Source organism: Ochotona princeps, chromosome 1 (genome assembly GCF_030435755.1).
Source record: "Ochotona princeps isolate mOchPri1 chromosome 1, mOchPri1.hap1, whole genome shotgun sequence".
In the NCBI taxonomy this organism is placed as follows: domain Eukaryota; kingdom Metazoa; phylum Chordata; class Mammalia; order Lagomorpha; family Ochotonidae; genus Ochotona; species Ochotona princeps.
The window spans coordinates 67,576,366-67,588,926 of NC_080832.1; the positions used below are offsets into that span (position 1 = coordinate 67,576,366).

Sequence of the window (12,561 nt, forward strand, 5' to 3'; positions counted from 1 at the left end):
ATTATGAGAAGCAAAGCCCAGACTACCAATCTGATTATATTAAAACAAGCATAATAATCAGTTGGTATCATGACTATTTAATACTCTACTGAATGTTATTGAAGACAGAAACATTACTAGTAATCAAGTTATAGCTCAGTTAAAAGAAAGCAATAAAACAGTAGAAATATAGCCTGAACACACTGGTATTGGCAAGACACGGTGTGAGACACAAACACTTTTGGGCACACCATAATTGATCCTGCTTATAGGATAATTATGATTTTATGGATAATGTAAACATCAATCAATAAATCAACTTATTGTTACTTCATAACACATCAACAATGGGTACTATTTTTCTGAAGACTTTTTTTTTAATTATTTATTATTTAACTTCAGTAATTACATTGTATTATGTGACACAGTTACATAGATACTTGGGTTCTCCCCACCCCTCCCCAAACCCTCCCACCATGGTGGATTCCTCCACCTTGTTGCATAACCACAGCTCAAGTTCAGTTGAGATTTCCCCATTGCAAGCGTATACCAAACATAGAGTCCAGCATCTTATTGTCCCGTCAAGTTCAACGGCTTCTTAGGTATACCCTCTCTGGTCTGATGACAGAGCCAGCAGAGTATCATCCCAGTCAATTGAAAGCTCCAACATACCATCAGCAAAAATTTTTTTAACTTTTCTGATTTGAAAGACAGATCTGCAGAGACAAGGCCAGAGAGAGGGATCTTCCACTAGCTGATTCATTCACCAAATTACTGCAATGGCTCGAGCTGAGCTGAGCTTTTCCAGTGCGGAGCTAGGAGCTAGAAAATTCTTCCTGGTCCCCCATATGCATGCAGGGGCCCAAAGATTTGAGCCATTCTCTCTTGCTTTTCCAGGTCACATATATGGAACTAGCCCTGAAGTGGAACACTTAAGATATGAATCGGCACCAATATGAGATGCTGATACCACAAGCAGAGGGTTAGTCGGACATGTCACTTGGCTGGTTCCTAAACAGTACTATTTGAAACTAGTTAGAAATATTTAATTGTGATTGAATGAGTTTAATGTTCTTGTGTTGATCAGGAATTTGTTATCAGGAACAGGTGATACGTTCAAGTGGATATGGAAAATAGAACCTATTTATAATATATAGCGGGATTAAGATTAAGGAAAACTAGCAAGAAATGCCCCAGTATTTTATAACTATACTTAGATTACTATCTCTAGTCCTCATGGTAAGAGCAGGGAATCCAAAGAGAAAAAAATTAGACTCAGTTGTAGATCACTGGCTGCCTGTTAGTAGATTGTGGTTGTAGTAATACAGAGGGAAATGTACCTTGAGACTGTCCTCATGCTCTCAGATTTCTTTCTGGCAACTTCTTTATTGTTTTTGGGCAAATGCATCAGAATATAGAGTCCCATAGAGATTGCTATTGTTCCAAAATTTTAAGCTTACCTAGCTATACCACGATGGAGACTGAACATATAAAACATATTAGATTATGCAATATATTTTATGTATGAATATGAATTATATAAGCAACCTACACTTGGAAGTGTCATAATTAAAATCACCTAGAGTATGATATTGAATTTAAGAGTTAGGATGTACTATTCATCAATGATAAAATAAGTTTCACTACTGTTATCAAGAACCTTGTGTGCCTTGTGCTGATCCCAGCCATAGCCATAACCGTGATCTCTAAGATCTCTTCAATTTATAAAAATATAAATTCTTTCACTTAAAAAATTACCTGTGTATCTAATCTTAGATAAGAGATTTAATTTTTATTTTTTAGGTAATATTTAAAATTTGACTCAGTTTTCTTTCTATTTTTTTAAAGATTTATTTATTTTACTGGAAGGCAGAGGTACAGAGAGGAGGAGACACAGAGAGGAAGATCTTCCATCAAATGATTCACTCCCCAAGTGACCGCAATGGCCGGTGCTGCGCCAATCTGAAGCCAGGAGCCAGGAGCTTCTTTCCGAGTTTTCCATGCGGATGCAGAGTCCCAAAGCTTTGGGCCATCCTCCACTGCTTTCCCAGGCCACAAGCAGTGAACTGGATGGGAAGCTGGGCCACTGGGGTTAGAACCAGCCCCGTATGGCATCCCGGTTGTTTAAGATGAGGACCTTAACCATTACGCTACTGCGCCTGGCCCGAATCATTTTTCTTTCAAGTCTGGCTATTTCTCTCTTTTTTGCATATATTTTTTTAAAAACTTTATTATTTTTTATTGGAAAGGCAGATTTTACAGAGAGAAGGATAGACAGAGAGAAGGATTTTCACTTCCAAAGTGGCCAAAATGGCTGGAGCTTAGCTGATTCAAAGCCAAGAGGCAAGAGTCTGTTCTGGTCTCCCATGAGGGTGCAGAATCCCAAGGCTTTGGACCATCCTTTGCTACTTTCCCAAGCCACTAGCCGGGAACAACTGGGACAAGAAACAGCACCAAATGGGATCCAGGGCATGCAAGGCAACGATTTAGGCACTGAGTTTCTCTCTCTCTCTCTCTCTCTCTCTCTCTCTCTTCCTCGGTGTGTCTTTTAAAGTTTTATAAATGTATTTTTTTTATTGGAAAGGTAGGTCAGATGTATGGATTTCCAAGATCTTGTGGCATCCTTGACTGATTTCCCAGTCCATAAGCAAGTAGTTGGATGGGAAGTGCCAGCAACTGAGACACAAATAGTGCCCTTGCACTTGTAAGGTGGGGGGTTAGCCATTGAGCCATTGTGTTAGCTCTATTTTTCTCTTTTTAAAGATTTATTCATTTTATATTAAAGATGAAATTACAGAAAGAAAGAGAAAGAAAGAGGGAGAATCTTATACTGGTTCATTTCACAAGTGGTCACAAGGGCAAGAACTGGGCCAGGTCAACGCTGAAAGCCAGGAGCTTCTGGCAGTAGTTTCCCCTGAGCATCAGGGACCCAGATACTGGGGATAGCTTTCATTTCTTTCCCAGGTGCATCATCAGGGAATGGATCAGTACTGGTGCAGTTGAGCCTTTAATTGGAACCCATATGGGATGCATGCATCACAGGCATTAGACAGTAGCTTAAGGCACTACACCACAACACCCAGAATTCTGAGTTTGACTTTTGGTTCAGAAGACTGATGTTGCATACAGGAATGACTCCGACTGGCATCTCTCCCTCTCTCCTTTCAAGAGGCACCTCACCTTCCGGCTTTCTCTTGGCAGGTACTTTCGCCTTCTTTCTTCTTTCCCCATTTATATGATCCCTTTGCAAATAAACTTCTCTATCTGAAAAAAAAAAGATTCACTTTTATTTTTATAAATCATTTAGTAACCTACAGTTAATGTTTCTGTTTGTACATGCTTGGTCTATTTCTGGCTTTTGGTTATTATGAAAATGTGCCTTGAGCATTTTCATATATACGTCTTGAGAAATGTTTCCATGGAGTTTATCCCTGGTCACAGAACTTCTATCACTTACCTTTGTCATATGAAAACTGTCCTCTGGGCCCTGCACGATAGCGTAGTGGTTAAAGTCCTCACCTTGCACGCACCGGGATCCCCTATGGGTGCTGGTTCTAGTTCCAGCAGCCCAGCTTCCCATCCAGCTCCCTGCTGTGGCCTGGGAAAACAGTCGAGGACAGCGCAAAGCCTTGGAACCCTGCACCCCCGTGGGAGACCTAGAAGAGCTCCTGTCTCCTGGCTTCGGATTGGCTCAGCTCCAGTCGTTGAGACTACTTGGAGAATGAACCATTGGATGGAAGATCTTCCTCTCTTTCTCTCCTCCTCTCTGTATATCTGACTTTGCAATAAAAATAAATAAACCTTAAAAAAAAGAAAAGAAAAGAAAACTGTACTCTGTGATAGCTGACTTACATACTTATACCAAGAATGCATTATTTCATGTCAAATCAACATGTGCTATTGTATATTTAAATGATGTCAATCTGTGGGATGTGTGGAGTCATTTCATTTTTAATTAGCATTATGTAAGATTTCTCAATGAATTGTGTTGTAGTTAATTCACCATTCATGTTATTTGAGAAAACCTCATCTTCAAAGTTTTGGGAAAATGTTGGAAAGCAATTTGTTTTTGTGTTTCACATAGAGATCTTGAATTTACTTCAATTTGAGTTGTGTGTGTAGTGTTAATTTTTTTTCTTTTACTTTTCAGATATCCAATGTTTCTCTGCTATCTGCAATGCTACCTTTGTAACTTATTGATAATTTATAAAGTTAAGATTACTGCAGTGGAAGATATAATATCTTTGATCTTTACCAAAGATCTATGAGCTAATATTACTCCATCATTGAAATGAAAAAACGGTTTAGTCAAGTAAGCGTCTTTCTAGCAGCAAATGAAGAAAAAGTGGCATTGTTAGGGTTCTTATATCTAAATTCAAAATAAAACTCTTTCCACTGAGATAGAATAAGAACTCTATTTTCAGACAATGCATCATTTTGCTTATCTCTTACAGGATTTTGATTCTTTCTTATATTTAGTTCTATTACACGTATCTGTTTTTCCCTTTTCTTGTTTGTACTTCTTCACCTTAATCCTTTCTCATAATGACCTAGAGAACTGGACACCTCCTTTTCTATTTTCAGTTTTCTTATGGTTCTTTAAATTTTCTAAGCTTCCTCACCCTTTTTGATTATAACCCTAAGATGCTTTCTTATGCTTTTGAACTACTTCTTCAAATCCAGTATGGCATTTGAAATAGTTGTGTATGTAATGAATATCTTCAGCTGTTTCTTCACTTGATCTTAGCAAAAAGGCTGAGAAGTGATCAGCTATTTTTATTATACTGCTTCATTGCCTCTGTTTTCTCTAGCTTGTCTGTAATTCAATAGCTTTTCTCTAATAACCCACTCATTGTCCAGGACAATGCTCATTGTTTGTTAAAGCACGTGTCCTCTTCATGCATCGTGTTAAGTCATTTTTGCGTAGTTGTGTCACTCACAAAAAGTTCCTAGGGGATTAATTCTGTGTGTTTCTGTTATCTAAGCTATGAAGTCAGAGCAAATCACTGGGCCTCTTTGTTTACAAATCATATATGGTAAAGGCAAACACTTGCCAAGCTGTGGTTAGATAAAGGAATGAACAAGAAGGCTAATCAGGTTAATCACTTTTCCGAACTGTTTTGAACTGGGATTAATAAATCGATTGCTTTTTTTTTCTAGTTAAGAAATTCTGCGAATGCAAGTTAGAATTGCAAATAGCCTTCAGATCAAGCTTCTATGAGGCAGAAATCTAACAGAGACATAAAATTCTGTTTGACTATTGAATACTAGTGGCTGTGGTCCCAGAACTATCTTGGTTTATTATTTTATTTATCTGACTTATAGGCATCAATCTTCTGAAAATGTCCATATGATGTTGAATTATTTTGAGTTAACTTCCTGTTTAGTATATACAGTGCCCTGGGTAATTATTTCTGTGGTTCTTTTTCATTAGAATTCACGTTACATTGCTTCCCTATTTGCTTCCTCCCTCCCTTCCTTCATTACTCTGTTCCAGAGCCAGAGAAACATGAAAGTTCAAATTTGTCCTCATCCAGGGCATACAACAAGAAGCCAAAGCTTGGAACAACATGAGCTCTAAATACCAGGAAGTCAAAGAGGGCATATATAGTAGAGTAGACAGGTATTCTTTCAGCAGGAGCACTTCCTGAAGGGAACTCTGTGTATGGTAGCAGGAAGAGAAGCAGAGAAACCAGACTGGGAACTCGGCTATCCAATTGAGCTCTGGACCAGTCACCGTGAATGTGACATGGAGAACAGACTGGAGTTACAGTGGATGCGGGGAGGTCTGAGCCAAGTGGTAAATGGGGTTCTTTAGAATAAAGAGGTTAGTGGGACACTGGAAGATCAGAAGAATGGAGCTGAGGTCAGGTTAGGAGATATACCCTGAGTTCTGGCAGATACAGTTGCTGCTGTTGATGCTAATGTGATATTATCAGAGGCAGTAAGTAAGCACAACTTAATGAGTTTTGTAAGTAGGTACAATGTATGAATTCCACCTGAACATAGTGTGTTTGAGAACACTCTGGGCTCCCAGGAGACATCTGGCATCTGGACACACGGATCTTGGAGCTTGGTGCAAGATTTCTCTTTGAAATTATTGTTGTGTTCATAATTCACTTCTCTGAAATGCCCAGAACATGCTTGAGCTGAGGTTCAGATGTACCTTGTTCAATACCTATCAGGTCCTTGACTCTTATTTCAAAAAATTGGCTACACTATGTCAAACTTATTTTCTGTTAACTACACTATCTTTACATTGCATTTGTTCAGCTTCCCATTAACTTTGTGATTTTTGTCTCTCTAACTTGCTTACGGTTTGTTGTGCTTATTGAATTAATCGATGAAAAATACCTCAATAAGAGGTAAGAGGTGGAGAGAGAGAGGGAGGAGAGAGAGAGAGAGGATGTGTAGACTGGTTAAAGGAATTGGCTCATGTGAGGATGGAATATGGGAAGATCTTATAATGAGCCATCTGAAAGATACAAAATCAAGGAAGTCACCAGTAACATTCAGTTACTAAGAAAATAAAGGGGTCCCTAAAGTTTAAGTCTGGGAGGTCTTTCAAGTATGGGAGAGAAAACTAACTATTCCTCTATCTTTCTGTTCTATTGAGTACTCCTTGGATTGGATAATTACTACCCAAATACGTGAGAGTAGATCTTTTCTGCTCAATTTACTGATTCAAATACTATTCTGTTCTGGAAACTCACTCCCTAAGACACATCCAGAAACAATGCTGTGCTAGTGATGTAGTTATCCATTTTTCTAATCGTAGTGACACAATTATCCATCACCCAAGGGTAATCACTGTGCTAAGCACAAAACTAACTGTATATCTCAAATCTGAGAGGTTAGATAAGAAAACTGTTTGTTGAGGGTATGTAACAATAGTAGAGCTCTAGATACTAGTTTGGAGCCATTGACAAGATGGTGAGTATGTGTTTAATCTTTCTGTTTTAAGCCTGGGATTTGGAAAGAAATTAAAATATCTGTAGTTCATAACATCTTCTTGGACCCAGGTAGCAAGTATATGGACAAAATCATTCCTTGTTGGCTATTATAAAATATATTAAATCTTTACAGGCAGAATATATTATAAAGAAAAGATTAAAGCACAGAAGCATGCAAGCAGAAGACAATTGAAAAATTTTCAACATGTTAAGAAATTTGAGAAAAGGAAAATAAAATGTTAGGAAACTATACACAAAAAGATGGTAGCAATAGGAAAATTTAAACAATCTGATAATAATACATCAGAGAGACAAGAAATGGAGAATCAGGAAGAGACACCGAGGGTGTAATGCAAAAGAATATGTATATAGTTGGAGTACTTTGTGGAGAAAATTAAAAACTGGAGCAAAGATGTTACTGACATATAAGAAATTTTTCCATTCATAGAAATCATTGGAGACAAATGAAAAAAATCTTGTGGCCAATTTTGATAGGGAGAAACAAAGAGTAAGAGATAGGATGAGAATGATATAAGCATAGCAATTTCAGCAAAATAAGAGACATTGTTTAGCAGGATAGATAAGTCAATGCATTATGTCTTGAAGACATCGACACACTAAATCAAGAGGCCTGTGCGTATAGAATGGAATTCATCTAAATTTAAGTTTTTTCACAACTGTGTCTGTAATTAATTGCTGAAGTAATGTTTGATACATTTAGGCTAAGCACACATGCTAAGATGCCAAAGATAATTATGAAGATTAATTATTACTATGAAGTGTAAAGTATCTAAACCAGCAAAGGAAGAAAAAAATGTATGAAATTGTAAACATGCAAAAACTAACAAAAAGACTACAACTAATTGACAGCTAGAGATACTGTTTTATTCCAGGGTATTAAGGATCAGAATTGAAATATTTCGATGAATTTCAGAATATGTTGAAGAACTATATAATGTATTTTGGGGCAACATCATGAATGGAGGCCAACTGAAGAGTTAAGTGAAAAGATCACAGTTTTCTAGGCTGGGGCCTGGCAAGCTAGCGTAGTGGCTACAGTCTTCACCTTGATGTCATACGGGTGCCAGTTCTAATCCTGGTGACCCTGTTTCCCATCCAGCTCCCTGCTTGTGGCCTGGGAAAGAAGTAGAGGATAACCCAAAGCCTTCGACCCTGTAACAGTGTGGGAGACCCAGAAGAGATTCCTGGTTTCCGGCTTTGGCATGTCTCAGCTCCAGCCGTTGTGGCTGCTTGGGGAGTGAACCATTGGGTGGAAGATCTTCCTCTCTGTCTTTCCTCTTCTCTGTATGTCTGTCTTCCCAATAAGAACAAATAAATCTTAAAAAAAAGTTTTCTAGGTTGGTATTTCGAATGGGTAGCAGTATATTTCTTAGGATGAAAAAAAAAAAAACAAGTGAAGAATGCTGGTGATTTTCATTTTGCGTTTGGATTTTCCACTTTTACTGTTAGGACGTAACCCGCGTTGTATAAATGAAGTTTACTGATCTACAACTCATAATGCAATAGAGACTTGAATTTTTCATTTGCATCTCAATTCATGATATACTATGATTTCCTTACTTTTACCTTCCTACATTGTTATTTTGCTTTTTATTCTGTTCTAATTTACCTCTTTCCTTTTTATTTTTCTTTATTCATTACATCAGTCACCACCCTCAATAACATCTTACCGGAGTAATAATAGTAGTACTAATGGCTCAAAGGGGAGAATCTGCATATCATAGAATTTGATAATATTTGCAAAATGTAAAATACAGATATCACTGGATCCAGCTAACAGGCCTTTCTTAAAAATCCTTACATATTAACAACTTTGTACATATAAAAAGTGTTTGTATTGGATTTGTTTATGGAACCTAACAATGAAAATCTAGCTTACATGATAAAGGAGGTTTTGGACACATTTATGCAGGAAAATATGTTGTGATTTAAAACAAAGGGAGCATGTTTAGTATTTGGAATTTATTAGTGTCTTGTTTGTCATCAATTAAGCTAAATCCACAGAATCCAAACAAAAACAAAATACAGAATTTTACATTAGTTTATTGAAAACATAGCAACATACCAAGATTTATTAGCTAATTGATCGAAATAAATTCCCCATAAATAAATTCTTTGCCTTTTAGAAAAGAAAAATCGTGCTCGCTTCGACAGCACATATACTAAAATTGGAACAATACAGAGAAGATTGGCATGGCCCCTGCGCAAGGATGACACGCAAATTCGTGAAGCGTTCCATATTTTTAGAACCATCCTGAAGAATAGGAAGTTAGCAGGGGGAATCACAGTTCCGGACCTCTGGACATACTATAGGGCAGTGGTTATCAAAACAGCCTGGTACTGGCACAAAGATAGAGAGGAAGATCAATGGAGCAGAATAGAAACACCAGAAAGGAGCCCAAACAGGTACAGCCAAAAAATCTTTGACAAAAAGACGAACGACAATCCAGGCAAATGGGAAGATCTGTTCAATAAATGCTGTTGGGACAACTGGTTAATAGCCTGCAGAAACAAAAAGATAGATCCACATCTCTCACCATACACTAAGATCAGATCTAAATGGATAACAGATCTAAACCTACATCCAGAAACCTTCAAACTTTTGGAGGAAAATGTTGGAAACACACTGCAACACTTAGGGGTAGGCCCTCACTTCCTAAAAAAGACTCCAAAGGCAGTAGAAATCGAGACCAAAATAAACAATTGGGACCTCATCAAACTAAGAAGCTTCTGTACAGCTAGAGAAACAATCAACAAAGTAAAAAGGCAACCCACAGAATGGGAGAAGATCTTCGCACACGACATAGGTGATAGAGGGCTGATCTCCAGAATATACAAAGAGCTACAAAACAACCAAAATGTCAAAACAAACAAGCCACTCAAGAAATGGGCATGGGAAATGGGCAAACACTTCACAAAGGAACAAACCCAAATGGCAAATAAACATATGAAAAAATGCTCAAGTTCCCTGGCAATAAGGGAAATTCAAATTAAAACGTCAATGAGGTACCACCTGACGCCAGTAAGACTGGCCCACATGAGAAAAAGCACCAACAACACTTGTTGGAGAGGTTGCGGGGAAAAGGGAACCCTACTCCACTGCTGGTGGGACTGCAGGTTGGTACAGCCTCTATGGAAATCAGTATGGAGAATATTCAAACAACTCAAAATCAACATACCATATGATCCAGCAATAGCGCTCCTAGGGATATATCCAGAACAATTGTTTTATGAGAAACCAACATGCACTCCTATGTTCATAGCAGCACAATCAGTAATTGCAAAAACATGGAAGCAGCCAAAATGCCCATCAGCAGAGGATTGGATAAGAAAGCTATGGTTCATCTACTCCATGGAATACTACTCAGCTATTAAAAAAAACAAAATGCAGTTCTTTGTGGCCAAATGGGCCAAACTGGAAACCATAATGCTAAGGGAAATGAGCCAATCCCAAAAGGTTAAATACCACATGTTTGCCTTAATTTAAGATGATATCATGTTATGTATAACATGTTATGTTTTGAATGTTATATGTTGTGTATAAACTAAAATTGAAATGTCAATGAGGTGGTCACTGAAGGTGGCTAGGAACTCGCATTTACTTTTAACATATTGGTTACTCATTACTATGTCAATTAATTCCATAATGGTGTAAATTTTTGCTGATGGTATGTTGGAGCTTTCAATTGACTGGGATGATACTCTGCTGGCTCTGTCTTCAGACCAGAAAGGCTATACCTAAGAAGCCGTTGAACTTGACGGGACAATAAGATGCTGGACTCTATGTTTGGTATACGCTTGCAGTGGGGAAATCTCAACTGAACTTGAGCTGTGGTTATGCAACAAGATGGAGGAATCCACCATGGTGGGAGGGTTTGGGGAGGGTTTGGGGAGAACCCAAGCACCTATGAAACTGTGTCACATAATACAATGTAATTAATGAATTAAAAATAATAAATAATAAAAAAAGTTAAAAAAAAAAAGAAAAGGAGTGCAAGAAAATACCCACAAAGGGAAGTACATTGGCCAAAACCAAAAAATAAACTGAAACGAAACAAAAAAAAAAAAAAAAAAGAAAGAAAAGAAAAATCAAATTCGGATAAAATGGCATTGGTTTTGAAAATATTACCTTACAAATTTCTTGGAAGACCATAATAAATTGACTGAATATTTTGGCATTTGAATTATTAGAGCATTTTAGATCTAGTAATCATGTGCTGCATTTTAATTTTATCTTTGGATTTTCACCGAGTACAAGAAGTGCAATGCAAGGTCTACAACTAGTTCATCAAAATGACATATTATGCATAGAGTATGCATGGAATCCAAAATATTGCATCAAAATAAACTAAAATTTTGAGTATGATTTCCATGAATATTGTGGAGTACCCTCATTTTCATTATTTCAGCATGAATGATCTAATAATATACATTATTATGTCTTACCTAATATTAGAAATTATCATGTGTTGGCTCAAGTGGCTAATACTGCACCTCCAAGTGTTGTGTCCCATACAGGTGCAGGTTCATGTACTGGCTGCTCCACTTCCTATCCAGCTCCATGCTTATGATCTGAGAAAGCAGTAGAGGATGGTCCAAAAGCCTTGGGATCCTGCACTCATGTGGGACACTGGAAGAGAGCTCCTGTTCCCTGGCTTCAGATCAGCTAAGCTCTGGCTATTGTGGCTGTTTGGGGAGTGAATTAGTGGGTGAATAATCTCTCTCTGCATCTCCTTCTTTCTGTAAATTCTGTATTTCCAACAAAATTAAATAATTATTTTAAAAAGAAATCATTATTAACTATTTACTGAGTCAAACAGTTTGTCATACTTAGCTCATCATCTGTAACATACTCTGACTTTTCAAAAATATGTCATTGGGCACGGCACGGTAGCCTAGCGGCTCAAGTCTTCGCTTTGAACACACCAGGATCCCATGGCGGGGGGGTGGGGTGGCGGTTCTAGTCCCGATGGCTCTGCTTCCCATTCAGCTCCCTGTTTGTGGCCTGGCAAAACAGTCGAGAACGGCCCAAAACCTTGGGACCCTGCACTGGTGTGGGAGACCTGGAAGAAGTTCCTGGATCCTGGCTTCAGATCGCTGTGGCTCCAGCTGTTGGCGGTTGCTTGGGGAGTGAATCATCTGACGGAAGATCTTCCTCTCTGTCTCTCTTCCTCTCTCTATATCTGACTTTGTGATAAAAGTAAAATAAATCTTTTAAAAAATTATCAAAATGGAGAAGCAGGATGTTGATATATTTCTTATAATTCTTCATTTAACATGAATGATTATCAGGATGTAACCAAGGACATTAGTGTGTCAGTGAACAGAAACATTACATAAATGTTATTTTTTAAGTGCGCTTAATGTTTACTTATTTGGAATGCAGTTATACAGAGGAAGAAGGAGAAACAGCGAGAAGGGAAATTTCTGTTTGCTATTCTAATGTAGAATTTACTAATCGTGCTGTCAAGAGGAAGGACTTCCAGTGTTACCCACTCTGTACCACTTAAAATATATCCCACATACCCTCTTCTTTTCTCAATGAGGAGAAATAAAGGAGTTTATTAAAATGCATGCATCTTCATAAATGATAAAGAATTTCATAAAA

General features: G+C 37.7%; 1 non-coding gene across 1 annotated transcript; it reads left to right on the forward strand.

Annotated features, from left to right (window-relative positions):
• The first annotated feature begins 9,091 nt into the window (after positions 1-9,091).
• LOC118758352 (U6 spliceosomal RNA) lies at positions 9,092-9,198 on the forward strand. The gene has a single exon (XR_004995650.2). It is a non-coding gene; the product is annotated as a U6 spliceosomal RNA (small nuclear RNA).
• Positions 9,199-12,561: the final 3,363 nt, after the last annotated feature.